This window comes from Thermobia domestica, chromosome 13 (genome assembly GCF_964235325.1).
Source record: "Thermobia domestica chromosome 13, izTheDome1.hap1.1, whole genome shotgun sequence".
NCBI lineage: Eukaryota > Metazoa > Arthropoda > Insecta > Zygentoma > Lepismatidae > Thermobia > Thermobia domestica.
Window position 1 is genome coordinate 115,202,753 of NC_137466.1, and position 16,076 is coordinate 115,218,828.

The window sequence follows — 16,076 nt, forward strand, 5'->3', positions numbered from 1 at the left end:
CTGAAGTTTGTAGTGATTTCTATATGTTCTGCTACATTCTCGGGGTGTCATCGCAAGTCGTACACTATCTCACATTTTACCTTTGTACCATAAATTTATGTAATGTGGCTTCACTAATTTATCTTTCTCCTAATGTTGCAATCTGAGACGAAAATTAGTGATAATTAAACATTTATGGAAAAGCTGTGAAGAATATATCATGAAAATAAAAGATTAAAGTATATAACGAAAGCAGTAGAGATTAGAACGAAGAGAACTGTAATAAATGTGGCGATTGGAAGTTATTAGTTGTGAATATTTGGAGCTGAAATGACAACAGAAAATAATAAGATATGAATAATGAAAAAATTAAGATGAAGAAAAGTTTATTTTTGTATCGTTGAACTAAGAATTACGGAAAAGATTCGTGAAAAATTCGTGTGACAATATTATAATATATGTCATTGCAAAAGAGTGAAGGACAGGCCTAATATTAAAAATGTAGATGTAAATGTAGATGAAACAGACAATTAGCTGCATGGAACGAAAATTAAATGAGGGGGAAGTCGACGACAGACGTTGAATAGTATAGATACTTTTAAGGAGATAAAGAAACTTGTCAGGAGGATATTACTTTAAGAGAAATTGTATGTTGATAGATGTAATATAGAAATAATGTGGCAGGTGAAAGAGGGAAGGAAAGGATGGAGCAATTGATAGGCCATATGAAAGAGGGTATTTCTAATGTCGCAACAAAGTATAATAGACAGAAGCATTGTGATTTCAGAACATCAACCCAGGGACTTTCAATAAGAGTACACGGAGAGTGAAGCCAATACTGCCAAAATATCGGTAATCCACCTTGAACATTGGAACTTAGGGTTGCCTATTGACAGGTATTTTACCGGTTGACCGGTATTTTTGTCACGCTCAACTATATGTTTAAAGATTTATCGGGTCACGGTAATTTTATTTTTCAGAGTTGGCAACTCTAAATGCATTCACAGATGGTTTAGTGGTTAGCGGAGACCCTTCGGTGCACTGGTTCGGTTCCCGAATTCAATTCCGTTGAACGCATGACAGTGGCTCAGATTCCTCCGAAAACTGTATTTTCACTGTTGAACGGGACGCTAAACTCCAGTCCAACAAACAAACCATTCACGTTGAACATGGTCCAGGAAAAAATTTCGTTTGTTCCAGGGGGGACACTGCCTGAAATCATCATTGCACAGAAGCATCTAAATTTGTAGGAAGTGGCTACCGAAAGTTAACTGAAGAGAGAATAATTATGATGAACATGATAAACCCTGGAAATAGGCCACTACTGTCATCTGTTAACAAGGAAAAGAGCTGAAAGAATTTCATTACGGCGCAATGTATTCTTTCTTGAGTTTCCTTATATATATATTTGAACTTCAGTTTAGATGCTTTGCAGCACTGAACTAAATTATATGCTATTAATTTTAAACTAATATTGAAGTCGGTTCAACAAAGAATTGGGTTTTATTGTTCCGACCAAAAAAAAAAAAGAGAGAGAGAGAGAGAGAGAGAGAATTTTGTCAAAACACGAAACCATCATCAAGCCTTTATTATGAAACATGTATCCTCGCAACCGTTTTGTTAGACACATATTTGCTTTCAATAACGCTAGGCTCTCTCCCTTTTCTTTTACAATATATATATATATATATATATATATATATATATATATATATATATATATATATATATATATATATATATATGATGCACAAAAGCACATATTACTTTTGATGAAAAATTAGAAATGGTGTACAAGGAAAAATCTACCGTATCTCTAAATGGGGAACAATAGATGATGCTACTAGAATTAACAATAGAACCAACAGAAGAAGATAGAAGTAGTTTGTAAAAGATAGAGAGAAATAGTGGAGATAAGAAATGGAACGAGAGCTATTCATTGTGGAAAACCGTAGGTATTGTTACGTTTAGACCAAATGAAACTGGACCATACACAAAAGAACAGCTCGTCGACAGCGTCACAAACTGTCGTATCTCAGTTTTCTAAACTTCTAAGGAGAGCGACTTTTAGGTTTTTACACATCTTTGAACAGCCATAATGCAAAATCTATTTTACCGAAAGGAGTGAAAATTTACCAAGTTATAACTTAGATCATAAGAAATCAGTATAGAAAGTTTTATGAAATTTGTGTGTAAAACCTTGTGGAAAATTTGACGGGAAAAGATACGACAGTTTGTAACGATGATAATCCTCTCTTGTATTAAAAATACGACGTATCTTTTTATACTGAGAACTGCATCAATAAATGAACAATCGGAATATATTGCAGTTTTATTGAAAAACTTCGTGTTTATTAAACAAAATAATTTAACAAACGCTTCCTGAGATTCTTGAGGGTAAAACGAAATTCCTGACAACACACAAGAAACACAACATGAAGAACATACTAACCATAACATAAAATGATTCTATCAAATTGTCATTGCCAGAATATAAAATCTTGCAAAGTAATTGCAAATTGGACGCTTTGATATCGCACTTGACAAGGATGGCTAATGTGGTAAGTTTCTGTAAAATTGAACATGTTTAGGGGTTCGAATGATTGGAGTTGGACCCAAACACAATGATAACGAGTCCTTGTACTTCTCAAGAGATCATTTTTGAGAAGTCTGCAAAGTAGGAACTTCTTCCTGGTGGATTCAATCTGCGTTCTTTTCAGAGGAATAGTTCTGTAAGTATCCTCCAAGTGACTTGCCTTAAACTGAATGCAGTTTGGAGAGTCTTTGTGCATTTTCACTTTGCGCATTTCCGTCCAATTGATTTAATCTCCTCTCCATTTTCGTCACGTCTAACTGACAGAATACGAAGACGTTGGGACAGAGATCTAAAGTCTCGTAAATCGATTCTGTCAACACAATGAATGGTATATGGGTTATTTTTCCTCGCCAGTTTAACAATCGTTTCAAGTTGCGAAGGTACAAAAATACTTCCACAGTGCTTAATAGATGTGCTTATAGCACTGTGAACTGAATCTCCCTCATTTTGTCCATGCCGAGATTCAAAGAATCGGAGAGAAATTTATCTGATATTCTTACCTGTTTGCACCGCATCATAGCAACCAACCTGAACTCCTACTAAGTCCATCTTGTTTTTCTCTAACTCATTCGTTACGGATTTTAACACGCCTACCCTATAAAGACTTTTAATATTCCATGTTCCAAATCTCATGTCCATTTTCTTTTGCTGAGGTCGTGCCAAGTTATCAGTCCTGGTCCGAGGTTTCTGTGAATGTTTCTGAACGAGTGTCTTTCTTTTTCTTTTTTCACAGGATGAGGTTGTTAACCTTACCCAAACCCCCAAGCTATAGGGCCACTCCTTGTCTGTCCGCGACTGCTTATTCAGTATATTCGCAGCTAACCTCTATATCTAAAGGCCTTCTCCTCGATCCGCAATCTGAGGACGCCCCGTGACGCGTAAATATATATACAAGTTGGCCCAAAAGTAGGTATACACCCCTGCATTGATCAAATATAACATTCTAGCTTATAAGTTTGCTTCGACTGTTTCGAGCTTAAGATATAGGTAAAAACATTAAGAACAAATAATACAGAAACTTAGTCTACCTGATGAACAACAATAAGAAATGATATAAAAAGCAATGAGTTGATCAGTACGGGACTGTATACCTACTTTTGGGCCACCTTGTATATATAAACAAATTGCTTTGAATATAGACGTATCTGTCCAGCTGAGAAAGATTTGTTGCTCACAAACTGTCGTAACTCAAGATACGACTGTTTGTGAAAATGGTTTATATGCTTCATCTTGAGATACAACACAGTGACGTCATCACTACCGTCAAAACAACGCATATTAGAGATGTGACGTTTTGTGAAATTGTAGAAGTCAGCATATGCGACTACGTAGTAAATATCTCAAATTTTATTTTTATTTATTTATTTTTGAGATATGACACTTTGTGACGCTGTCGACGAGCTTTGGGATTTTTGTGGATTTTTTAAGGACACTGAAAGTTGGAAGATGATGTGAAATGAAGGGCAGATAATAGTTTAATTTTTAAAAGAACTTACATATTGTTCGTTTGATATATGTTCTATTTGAAAAGACCGCTAGATTGTGAACTAATTTAGATTTTTACAGATAACATAAAACATTTGGCAGTATTGTGAGGGTTAGGGTTTTCCATTTATATACGAGGTGTGTTCAAAAAGTATCGAACCTTTGATTGGCAAAATACATTTATTGATTTGGAAATCCGAAACACTAATCCCTAATTCCCTTCAAAGTAATCTCCTTGGTAATGCACACACATTCTCCAGTGCTTCCGCCATTGTTGGACACACTTCTAAAACGCAATGTTTGGAATGGTGAGCAACCGTGCCGTCGAATTCCACATGAGTCTTCTCTTGAATCTAATTGGGTTCCTTTTAATGGCGTTTTCTGCTTGGAAAAAGACCAAAAGTCACACGGAGCCATGTCGGGTGAGTAGGGAGCCTGACGACACATAGGAATGTCGTGTTTGGCGATGAAACCCTGAATCAATTTTCGTGGACACTTTCCTCATGCCCGAATTCTCGTTCAAAATTGAATGTACCGGTCCCATTGAATGGTTTCCGCTTTGGTATCGCCAAGCTTTTGGCAAAATTTGATGCAATATCGCTGCTCAAGTTTTTGTCATTTAAAAAATAAAACTGAAATCCGACCGTTGGCTGACTACCAGCGACTCACGCTTTCTGCGAGGAGGGGGGAATTCACGACTGCGCATGAGTGTCCCCTCTACATCTACACTGACGAAAGTCTCCCGCGCTTCATTGGTTTACGCGAGAAAAAATAAGGTTCAATACTTTTTGAACACATATCATATTCTTTTAGAACAGAAGAATTCAATCTTTTCCACTGGCGTACCACCATAGGTACGGCTACTAGACGTCCCGATTTAGTCGAGACAAACCTTCCTTCTTCGTCCCAATCCATACTTTTTTTTATCTGAAGTCAAGACACGAAAATGTTCCTACTTTTTTTCCTACAACGCTGAATTGTTTTATTTTACACAGTCCTAAATGAAACAATTAAAAGAAATATCCAAATGTTGTTACGAGACAAATATCGCACATTAACTCAGTTCTGCCAGAAAACCAATTTGTAGGAACGAACTCACCCGTCCGGTTTAAGCCTTGTTTTTGTAGTTCAGTAATTTACGCATATACCACAGGTTCAGAAACCACTCTTTAATCTAAAAGCGACGATGAATTAATTAAACGAATGATTATTAAAGAATTGTTGATTGAATGGGTGTATGGAAAAGTAACCATGATCACAATGTTGTCCACCATAAACTTGCATGGCCGTGTATCGAACCAATGACCCGTCGTACTAGAGGCGAGCGCTGTACCACTAAGGCACTGTGTCCCATATGTGGAATTCTTATATGTGCATGAATTTCTCAAGAAAACAAAATTGACAAGTTGAATGTAATCTCACTTGTGTTAGAGCAGCCGTCTACATATTTTAAAATTGTTTCGCGTTGAATATATAAAAACTATTTATCATGGAGTCAAATATTAAATTTTGCAGTTTGCAGAAGGCTGCTATCTTAATTGTACTATTTGAAAAAAAAAAGAATTTTAATATCAAAGAATATTTAATTAGCATTAATGTTAATACATACGTCTTTAGTAAGAGGTGTTCTCTTCTTCACAGATTTTTCAGTAATTTACATTAGTTTTTCTTGTAATGGACAGAATTGTTTTATAGCATTTTTATGACGTTTGCATCTTCCTCTTTAAATCACTACAATCACTTCAAGGATCGTATATAACAATGAATCAAGTAGGAATGTCACGTGTGCACCATGTGAAGAAGTTTGGTCAGAAGATTGAAAGTATCTGAATGGTATGCAACCAACCTGACGTCTAAACACGATTGGGTTGCATACTACCAAGAGTGATTCGTCTATAATAATTCTCTATGAGAATACAATTTGGGAAACATATCTTCGAATCAACTGGGTGGATCATCTCCGTCAACGAACAACATTATTAAGTTTTGACGTACATCGCCTCAAAAAATGGATGCTTATCCATCAAGTAGGTCTTCAGATTTTTTCTCCCGATTTGGCTCATATCACCTCTGATTGGCTGAGAGACATCACGTGACCTGATCACATAGTATGTCTTATAGTGGTTAATACCCTCTAAATTTTGGAAGAGAGACATTGGCCTATCCTCTAAATTTTTGGAAGACGTGCATAAGACCACCTTCTCAAATTTTGGAGATAACCAAATTTTAAAAAATGACATGGTAGTATAGGGCCGCAATATGTACCTCTGTAAGTTTCGTAGGTCTATCTCACTCCTTTTGTGGGTAAAAAATTGCCACAAAATATAAATTTCGAAGGTTTTAAACTATTTTATCCTATTTCATGTGGTTTTATTATATCATATGGTTATATGGTCGAGCACAGGGATCTAATCACTATCGTAAGACATATTTACATTGATGCATTCCTCTTAAATTTCGTAAGGAGTACATAGGACCACCCTTAAATTTGGGAGTTATCAAAACGTAAAAATTGATAAATGTTCTCTGAAGACCTAAATATATGTCTCTGCATATTTGATTAATTCAACTTGTCCCTTTTTATGAGTAAAAATTTCCAAATATAGGTATTGCTATGTGGTTATCATCAGGTCTGTTATTTACCTATTTTATCCTCTTTGAGGAGGTTTTATTTCCTTATATGGTTATATGGGCAAGTAAAAATAAAAGAAAGAGAAACCAGTTGAGAATGCTCCAAAAGCATTGCCACAACGAACTTAGAAAGAATCCAGAGATGGAGCGGGAAAGATAATTGTAGTTGTTCCTACATGTAAAACTAAATCTTTTTATTCTCCCCTTCTGTTTCTTGCAAAAAAAAATCGCAAAATATCATCTCATTATGACTTACGGTTCCCGAGATATGGTTTCTTAAATTTTCCAAAATTCGAACTTTTTGGCCAATATCTGGAGAACGGTGGCCAGTTGGCCAGTAGCCACCGGATATTATTTGGTACCAAAATGTCCACCATCGTCTTAAGTATTGATCAACACTTATATGATCTCTCTCTGACTTACTGTTCTCGAGATATGGCTCTTTAAATCTCCGGAAATCGGTAATTTTTTGGCCAATATATCGGGAACGGTAAGAATGACGCAAAATAAATCTATCATTTTCTTAGATAGTTTTTGATGATCTATCGAATGGAGGGCTGAAAATTTTATAAAAATCGCAATAACAGACATACATACACACACACACACACACACACACAAATAAAAACAGATATAGAGAATTCAGTAACGAACTTTTTAAGTTCGTTGAAAATCATTATATCCGTTACTTGAATTCCTTGGCTTCACTAAAAAGGCCGCTGAAGTGAATGCGTTCCCAGTTGTTTGTGCAATCCTTGTGAGTCTATCTTCCACTCTGGAAAATTCAAACCATGCTTGCTCTTTACTTCTCTTTTTCTGATACTTACACTAAACTTAATAAAAACAAAAATTTCTTTAGAGTGAGTAAGATGTAATGGAAAGACTTCAAATTCAGAAGGTTTACACTGATAATTTTGTTCCATAGCAAAATATTGCTCCATAATCTCGAACGTAATTTTACTTTTGAACATTCGCTTCTGCCTGCCAGAACTCTTTTGAGCCACGACTAATCTCATCATCGTTAGTAGCCTGTGGTTGTAGGCACGAGATCTCGTTAGTAAAAGCAAATAAGAATAAGTGTTAGTCAAATACAATCTCCGCGTATCTTTGGTTTTGCTTCGGAGCTTACCTGGAGCACAGAGAATGGCAATGAATTAGAACGGTGTATAGAATATGGCAGAGAACACAATTCTATGAATTGTTACAAGATAAAAATTTCAGTGTCTAATTTACTTTAGCTATTATTTAATTCATTTCCGAAAGCCTATGATTGGATTCTATGAAAAAATAATTGTGTGCCTAAGACAACAAATAAACTAAAGGTAAGCTAACAAAATATGTTAGTAAAGTTCTAAAACTTAAGAGAAATGTAGTATCGAACTTTGGTAATTCTGTACAGTATCATATCATATTCACATGAAGATGAACAATATTATATTTGAAAACATATTTCCGTTACTATTGACGCATTAAGACAGGTAATGATACGCATAGCTTTTATTATCTCTTATATCCAAAATTTACCTATGAAAAACATAAGGGTTCTTAAAAGCAAGACTTGCAAGATTCTGGCAAACAAGACCAAGATCAGGGTTAGGTGTGCAGGACCAAGACGGAGACCAAGATCAATGGCTCCAGTATAAGACCAAGACCAACAACGGAAGTGCAAGAATTAAGACCAAGACCATCCGGGTCGTGGTCTTGCATCTGCTCATCACTAGTTTATATAGTTCAAGGATTTCACGCCTTGAACTTTAGTAAATTTTCACGTTGAGTATGCTCAGAGTAAAAAAAAAAAAATCCGATATGTAAATGTTATAGGTGATCCTCACTTCTTTACATTAGGAACAAAATTTTAGAAAGCAATAAATCACATTTTCAGTTATTTTAGTGAGGAGGCGATATCCCCGGTTTCGTCTCCCTAAGTTCGGGAATTTTAGATATGCGTTATTTTTAAAAAAAAACTAATTGAAGTCTTGTTATCACTTTGGAGACTTATTTCCAAAATCTTTATCGTTCCTTGCTTTCGTGGGAAAGGGAACATTCAGTTTAAATTTCATGTTTCTAAGTACGTATTCCAAGTTAAAGGCAATTTGCCCTATTCATCTAAAAGGCCATGAGCTACCATTCTTTTCGTTGTCAAAACATATTATCTTGACAACTGTAATCTACTATGTATTATTCAAACAATCTTAACAATCTCTGTAGAAAAAAATAGAACACTTGTTCAACTATAAAAACCCATATATTAAACCTTCCTGGACTCATCTCTACAATTTCGGATACTATACGTTATTTTTTTCTTTCTTGTTAACTGCATACAAAATTCTACTATCTGAGCACGTATTATATTGTATCCGCTAGTATCAGGGAATCCTCTTTCCAAAAGCATCGTAAATTCTAACCACTAGATGTCAGGATGAATAAGGTTATGTTGTAATATCTCCAAAGCCTCTCCTCACGTCCATGACCCTTGTGAAACGAGTTATTACCTTAATATAGCCAAAGCATCATCAATCATGGCTTCAACGGTTGCCATTGGGGATTTAGAAAAAAAATACAGCTTCTCCTGCTTTCTCACGTATGTAGTTAATCCTCTCCAAAAATCTGCTTTCTCTTTCTTCTCTCTCTCTATATACATCGCTGTTGGAAGAGAAAAAAGAGAATTTTCATAGACGTATCCGAAAGGATGAAGAATCACTATGAAATGTAAACCAGAAATGTTGAATTCTTCCTCTCATAGGTAAAATAAAGCTAAACACGAATATTGGATTTTCGATTTCATGCTCCTGTATTTTTCAAATTTTCTCTCGTATTTCTGATGTACAGTATAGTAGCATTATTTTCAATGTATATAACGGTGAGTCAAAATGATGCTCCCGATTTCAATGGTTATGTTTTTGCTTTTAATAACACGTATATAAACAGAGATTACACACACACTGATTGATCAACTCAAAAAATTTCATTCTAATATATTATAAATATTCAATATACGATCTGCGAGTTACACGATACACATCTAGTCTGTTCCTGTCAAACTCTTCCTAGCATGTCAGGGTCAATATCAGCCACAATTGCAGTAATGCGCACAAGCAATTCAACCACAGTTGTAGCAAGTGTCGGCACAAATACCCTAAATTTCCACAGAAATGCCATAGAACATGTACAACGGACTTAGTCGTGTGAAAATCAAGCACAAACAACGCTCTGTGGGCTGTAGAAGTCATATTGCTCAATTCGACTTAACTGCCTCGTGGTGGACATCCAAGTAACTACATCTCTACAATAAAAAAAGAGAGAAAACTTTTTGAGATTATATTTCAGAAAAAAAATATTGGCCTGAAAAAGTTCATTACTGTTCGAATAATAAATTAACGAAATTGGGAATATCATTTTGACTGGGAAATTGGGAACATCATTTATATAAGAAAAGTAATGATCTAACGCTTGGATAGATTTCTAATTGCGCTTTTGTACTAATTTGAGGACACTGAATCGAATGGTAACATTTTAAAACATATCCGCAAATGAAGTCACGAGAAAAATGACCTCAAAGATGAAATAATTAAATTCGAACTTTGAGGTCATTTTTCTCATGAACCCATGAACGGATAGGTTTAGAAATGGTTCCATTGGAATCAGCGTCCTCAACATACATAGTTTAGAAAGCACAATTATAAATATATCCAAGCATGAGCAATTTTATTAATGATATAAGCGTTAGTTCTAATACTGCATCTGTCAGTCATTTTCCCCATGATCCGATGGATAAATATGTTTTAAAATAGTTGCGTTGCGTTCAGTTCTTCAAATTAATATAAAAAGTGCAATTAGAATCGTTTTTAAAAATTTTTAGACGTGTTTTTAAAAGCTGTGACAATCGATTAAGGAAAGTATTTTTTTTTTATCGAATCTTACTTTTCTTAATACCTGTAAAGGAATTATAAGACAAATATTGTAGAAAAGCTATTTTAAATCGACTACTCTTGGACATCACAGTTTGCCGCTCGGCTTCTGAGTAAACCATTCGGGGAGGAGAAATAGCTGGCAGATTGACGTTATTAACACGAATTGGTGACAGCAAACAACATCGATTGTTTTGCAGGCATACATACTACAGTTGATCCATGAATACGCGCATGCGTATTCCATTCTTCTACCTGGAGCTCCTTCGTGGCTAAGTGGTTAGTGTACGCGGCTTTGGGGTGTGGAAGACCCGGGTTCGATTCCCAGCGGAGGCTTATGTGGTTTGGATTCCACGTTACTCAGTAGGATCACGTTTCATATAGCCTCACTGTTCAAAGGGATGCTAAATTAAAAATCAACTCATTCTCCTATCTGATTCGCTTTCCTCGTTCTTGTATTCCTCTCTGTTTTCCTTAAATTTTAAAAGTGTGCTTCTATGTTATATAGCTGCTTGAGAAGCAATAGAGAAATTGTCAAATGAACTTTCTTAAAGGCAGTAAGTAATATTTCTTGGATTTAGGAAGGATATGAGGACCCTGAAGTCATTAGTTCCATATCAACTATAAAAATCTAGTTTGAATATTAGATACACGATTTTTTAGTAGAGCAAATTAGTAAATTTGAGGAGAAGCAGTTAAGACGGGAAAGATTGCAAGTAACCAATGCATGTTGTTCAGGAAAAGAATGAGAAATGTATCTAGCGCATGTTAACCTAAATAACTTTTTTAACAGGTAAACTGGAAATGTTAATGCGAAGTTGATATGAAAGGATCGAAATGAATCAAAATGAGATTAATCTAAAGGAGATGAGCGATTAATTAAATGAATGATTATGAAATAATTGATGGAGTAAGAAGAATTTATGACGAGAAGAAAAGAAACCCGAGAATACCTGCCGATACAGTATTTTCTCCGCAAACTCTCACGTCTGAGATCGAACCAGAGGCCTTTCACACTAGAGGTGAGCTCCCTAACATTGAACCACAGTCCTCCATGGAAAGATCGAAGACTCATGAAGAATTTGTATTTGAATTAAGAGTCAGAAAAGAAGAGTAAATGAAAGAGGGTAATAAATTAGAAGAATGTTCTGGAGGAACGTTGCTTTTCACCAAAGTGGAAACAGTAAAGAAGAGTTCGAGTAAGAAGTATGGATTTCAGTAAGGGATAGAAATGATAAATGTATTAGTTTTTCAGATAATATGGTTGTCATTATGGAATGTGAATCGAAAATTAGGAAGTTGCTAGAAACCATAATAAAAGAACTGTGAAGAATAAGAGAAGAGGATACATACTAAAAAAAGCTAAAAACTATAGGCAACCTAACAAAATGAACAGAACCAAATTATAACAGTTGAAGTAGAGAAGAACAGAAAAGATGACTAGCTTTTAGTATTTAGTTAATATTATTAGTGAAGATCTGAAATGTAAAGGGATTTACATAGTTATGGTAGACAAGCCCGGATTAGCATCTAGAGTGAATAGAATGGAGCCTATGATGACTGCATCCTAGGAGCAGTATACTTAGCTTATACATGTATTACAGAATAAAATAATTTATTGTTCTAGAAACTCCGTGTTAGCGTTCGTGTACACAGTTTATATATGCCTTTCTAGAATGATTAAGCTTTATAACGATGTATCCTCGACTGAGTGCCGGATCCATTGTCGATGGCAGTAAGTTAGTGTAATTTACAATACAAGAACTCTGTTTCATATGGGAGGTATCTAACCCTGTAGTCTAGCGCCAGAGTATGTGAATCTAATCCTGAATGTAAGAAAAGAAGAATTTGTTCTCTAGGAATCAGAATAAAGAGCTAAGAAAAAATCTCATTAAATGTTTTGTTTGAAGTAATTACTGTACTATAGAAATGTGGATATTATAAGGTTAAGTCATAAATCTTGAAATATTTCTACAACTCAAACAGTTGGTGCGTGTATACACCGTGTTGGACTGTAAATACAAAAGTCAGACCGACACAATTGGTAGCGTAGTAAATGGACTATTTAACACGGAGGCCGTCAATATCTTCAGTCAGTTTTTAGTAGCTGTGACAATGAATGTTCAACAACGTCTGATAAGTGAACTGTTAATGTAACTAGGGCATAACACTACAGCTAAAACGATTATAGTTTATTCCCGGTTCGTTTTACTAAATTCGCCAATTATTTTTTAAAAATATATTTTATTGTGCTTCAACTTTATATTATTGATGAACATATTAAATATACGCACATTGATGTAACTATTGTAGTCTATAATAACATACTGTTTACATAAAATTGTTCTTTTTTTTCCTATTTTTACATAGCATGACACATTCCGCCTTTCCTCGCCAACCAAACTACTAGTTATTGTACATAATGGCTTCCGAAGTAAGGGAATTATATAAATTGTTGATGTTCTTAACACAATTTATGTAAAGGGTCCTGGACAGTATATAAACTTTTGTACAGCGAATATACCTTTAGGTTAGTTACATTCTTGCTCTAACACATATTTCAGCTGATACGCATATATATACGCATATATATATATATATATATATATATATATATATATATATATATATATATATATATATATATATATATATATATATATATGTGTGTGTGTGTGTGTGTGTGTGTTATATCTTTGTTCACGTATAAATTTCATCAGTCTTTGGAACTATACCATGAATCATTGTGTGTGTGTGTGTAAACAATGATACATTACAATTAAATTATTCATTACAGGATCATTGAAATGCAATATAGTATATGTAAAATATTTATGTAAAATCCATACTTGCACAATATTCAAAATGTCCATAAACAAATATAGTCCATTTATTAATTATGTTATTTTCTTTCATTATTCCTATTTTTCAAGTTATTGATGTTATATTATTCATTTATTAATTATGTTACTTCAATTTCAATTATTATTAGTAATTCTTTACTTTGAGGAATATTGATATGCAGCAAATATATCCCATAATGTTTTCATGTAACACATCAAATGCAGATATGTCGACACAGGGTTCGAACAAATAAGATGACGTATATAAATATTTACTTTTTGTTAGCAAACGGACACACAACAAGTCGTACAACAAGATAATTGAAGATTTCATCGTTATAGGCAATGAGCCACAAAATAAGATGTTGGCTCAAGAACAAAGTTAAAGTGCTATATATTTGGAAGCTTAAGTAAAAAATATTAATCACGAGATCAGAAAGTTCCTCTTTCTAAAAAATAACTGATATAAGAATAGATTACAGTAATGACTCAAAAGCACGAAGAAGTAAAGATAAGAACTTAACACTTAAATTCGAGTAATTAAGATGTTTTCAAAAATATTTAAACAAATTAATAACAATGAAAGCAAAATATATGTAACATATTAACTATCTTCACATCCTTCAGTAAATAAAGTTAAAACAGTATTTACTTTTCAATTCACTTCTAGGATTAAAATTTAAAATAATATTTAAGTTGAAACGATTAAATTATTTCGCAAATACCAAAAACAAATTAATAATAACAGTAATACGAGAAGTCCAACATTAGTGAAACATTTTCATTTGATGGAATTACATTTTTCTGATTAATAAAATGTTGTGTTTCTTCATAATGCACATTATTATCAAATCATATAAAATAACTTAGGAAAAAATAATGTAAAGTAACCTAACAAACAAAATGTAAATTAAAATCATCACAACAATCTTTGGATACGTGGTTGATGTCAACATTCTGTAGATTAAGTTCATAATTGGTAGGATGTCAAAGAATGAGCATCGTGCACACATTTATGTGAGTAATTCATAATAAGGTTACATTTGCTTTTCGTTCTGGACACGTCAGTACTTCTTAGAGCATGTAACAGAAACATTACGTCATAATCCGTTCGTCTGTGAACATAGCTGTTTGTTCTATCAATAACAGTGTACAACAATATTACATAGTCCTTTTTTGCTACTATTCCTTTTCGAAATGGAGGATGTAACTATGAAGGATTTACAATGTTTCTGAACTTTTTTCAAAGTTACTTCCTTCCGAGAGTTAAAATGAATAAAATTACGTTCTTTAATCTCAGTTTCAAATTTACTAAACTGTTTGACCTAATCTTCGGGTTACGGCGTCTGCAATTTTTCATCGTTCGAAAACAAACCGTGGCACAATCAACCCTATCATTACTACCTTTCACCCTGCTAGCAGAAAGAAACTCAATAGAAGTAAGACAGTGAGTATTATTACCAATATTGGCATAAACAAATTTCAAATCTTCAGAAGTTCATCTTCTTTCCTTGTCTGCTTTTAATCCATTTGGATGAAACTCCAAGTTTGCTGTTTTTGCTAAGAAGTTCCCTTTTCTTACACTATCTCAATCCATTACTTTATTAACAAGGAGAAATTTCCAATCATTTGCTTGGAAATCTGTGTTGCAATTAGATGCCAAATCACTTTCGTCAGGCATCGTAAAGGTAATATTTATTTCTATTTCTGTATTCGAAATAACCACAGGCAGAAGTATTATTTGTTTTTCGAACATTACAGATTCATTATCATTACGCACTTTGCATCATTAGTAAACTTCATGATTCGAGCTGATTATCCTGTTGATTAGAAATATTATTTAATTTAGTTTTATATCCCTGGAAAGGGCTGGTTTCTCTAGACACTCCCAATTAGTTAAATTTGCGTTCTTTTCACTACTCATCGAATCATTTGTGAACATGTCAACGTTTTTCATTTTGTTTATTAGATAATTAGGATTAGTCATTGTATTGCGAGATTTTAATTCTTCTTCCAAGAATTGCTGGCTGAAAGATGCCTATCAACTACGTTTTCAGAAAAAAAACTGTGGTCCAAACACTGAAAGTTTAGTCTATCCTCAAGGTGTCTAGAACATTGAAAAAAAAAATAGCTGAGTGGTAGACCAAAAACCCCATGAGAAAGTCTTTGGAATCCTAGAGGGAGGAAATAATAATATTGGAGGCAATTAAGACAAATAAACCGGTTACGACATTGTTTAAGAAAAAATAGTATTTCAAGAGACGTTATTCAAGATATAATGAAAGAAAAGAGAGAGAGGGTAAAAATATACAATTGACGAATTATATGAAAACTGTTAAGTCTTATGGGAAGATGAAAATATAATTTCAGACCTGAGGTGACTAGAAACTTCCAGCAAATTAACTTCCAACAGTAGCTACATCACTGAAAATGATTTGTTCTGTTTCATAACAGTGCAGCTATTTTCATCTTTCTTTCTTTAATTAGACGTATTTATGAAAATTACCACCAGAAACAACAACACGAACGAACACACTAATAGTTCGGATCTCACATTAATAATACAGAAAGATCTTACAAGGAATCCTAGGTATCTATCAGAGTCCGATGTTCATAAAACTTTGTGTATATAGA

General features: G+C 34.0%; 1 protein-coding gene across 2 annotated transcripts in view; it reads left to right on the forward strand.

Moving 5' to 3' along the window:
* Window positions 1-16,076, forward strand: part of LOC145668440 (thrombospondin type-1 domain-containing protein 7B-like) — a 1,268,628-nt gene that overhangs the window by 1,209,305 nt on the left and 43,247 nt on the right. The window lies entirely within an intron of this gene.